Consider the following 2,281-nt stretch of genomic DNA (forward strand, 5'->3'; position numbering starts at 1 on the left):
ACACACATACGCACCAAGTCTGTAGAACTTGGACCAGTTTATCCAGGCCATATTCAGAAGCCTGGTGTTCCCAGTCAATTCGTTTACAAACAGCACAGACTCATATCAAGCACAGACTTGATATGAGGCCAATTTCGTCTCAACCCGTGTCTCCCCCAAGGCTCTGAATTTGTACGATAATATCTCAGTTGTCGATCCTCCACGGCAATCTTAGTTTTATTGTTTTTCGTTTCCCCTTTTTTTTATGATGAAGCATTTATGATCATGTCTCGCAGGGTTGTCATCACATTTTAGTCCCACCAGGAGGATATGAATGGCTCATATGCATGTGAACTGGAGCATTTACATCAATTCTCATTGAAACTGTAGTCGTATGCCGCTGCGTGGCCTGATTTCCTTGTACGCAGAAAGGAGCTGTGAAGAATTGGAAGAGAAGACAAATCTGTTACCCGTATGTGCCCCTCAGGAGGCCTCTGAAACTGCATCCTTTCATGTATAATACAGACCTTCAAAATAATTGCCTCTTTCTTGTCGATCTCTTTTTTTTCTCCCTCCCACACACACACAAACACTCACAGTACCTTTTGAAGGAAAGGTCTAGTAATTATTATATGCAATTTTCTACATTGGCAAGTTTTGAAAAGAGCACTAAAACACAGACAACTTTGACAGAGAGATTTACCTCTGCTTCTTAATCAATGCCATTTATCGATGCTGGCAAAGTTGATCAGGCGAATACAGCTACAAGTGGATTATGATCAAATAGTGTTTGTAAAGCAGCAAAGACAAAGTGTCCCTGAGACAGTGTTTGTGTGTGAGGGGGGACATCGTGTGCAATATATTTATCCCACCATATCTCCATGGAGATGCACTCAAAGGGCATTTTCTCTTTTGAAGATGGAAAGATGATGCATCCTATCCTTTCATTCTACAAGATTGGACCTTTAATGTATGTAGACAAAGGAAGACAGTAAACATGTGAATCTTTCAAGAATACTGTCAGAAGTCCCCTTCAAGAGACCACATGATCACACCTGAGGCAACGAGGACAGCAGAAGCACTCTTGCCTTGACAGAATTTGCCCCCCGCAGGTGCAATCACTCAAACAAGAGGCTATATATATACTGTATACTTCTTTGATCTGTCTTTGGCCAATGCCATGTTTTGTGCTACCTGAATTTTCTTATTTCATTTACTTTTACTATTGAACACAATTTCTTTTGAGGTATTTGATTTAATGTTAATACTTTTTTTGTTCTCTCTTTGCAGAGCTTCAACCACACACCAGCAGATTAATAGAGAGGTCCGCAATGAGACGAAAAGAACACTGGTTCTATTTGTTTTCAACCTTGGACACCTTATCCAAGCTGCTTTAGCCCGGCTACCTTTGTTGCTTCCTCTGCACGCTGCTTGCAAGCTTCCACCACTTGAAAATGATCAGTGTTCCCACTTCAACTTGCCCTGCAGCTCTTCATGTTGATCCCTTTCCATGATGAGGATCCATTACAGATCCACTGCATCATGGATTCCCCGTTTTATGTTTTGTCCGACAAATCAATGTAATTTGTGTTGTTGTTGATGCCCGTTCTGTTCTGTATCCTATGGTGTTCATTGCTGTTGCTCTACCTGCCTTAGACTTTCCACATCTGCTCATGGAAGGGCAGTGAGGTCCCATAACTAAGCCATACTGCCAAATATCAGGCAAATTGGGGGGAAAATTTTTTTTTCTTCGTATAAAGTGGCCCTGACAAATATCTGATTGTGAGCCACTTAGATACAACTACATTATTTTGGCTACAAACAATATGACTATTCAAATTCAATCAATATGCAATGCATCAGGGCTGGTTTTGAGCATATTTGTTGGAAATCCCTGCTCAGTATATGACAAACGCATTCTAAAAAACTGCCCCATTTATGTTGAAAGCCTCTATCCTCCACCTAGCTATTCCCTGTTAGGTGATAAAGGCTACCCATGCCATGAAAATCCCATTACAATCATAACCCACTTATGGCCAGCCGCTAAAGGATTGCACCCAAGAACCGTTCAACAGACCCCACTCTCAGGCTCGTTCTTTGATTGAGCAGACCTTTGAGGGGATGAAAACAAAGTGTGGCAACCCTGATTAAAGCTCTGGAGGTGGAAACACATTTTTGCTTTGAGGTAATCCTTACTTGTGCCTTCCTGCACAATATACGTGTGTGTGTATATATGTGTATATAGGTTTTTATCCTAAATGGGGCAGTTTTTTAGAATGCGTTTGTCATATACTGAGCAGGG

Source organism: Anarrhichthys ocellatus, unplaced genomic scaffold (assembly GCF_004355925.1).
Source record: "Anarrhichthys ocellatus isolate YVR2014 unplaced genomic scaffold, GSC_Weel_1.0 scaffold14, whole genome shotgun sequence".
Taxonomy (NCBI): Eukaryota; Metazoa; Chordata; class Actinopteri; order Perciformes; family Anarhichadidae; genus Anarrhichthys; species Anarrhichthys ocellatus.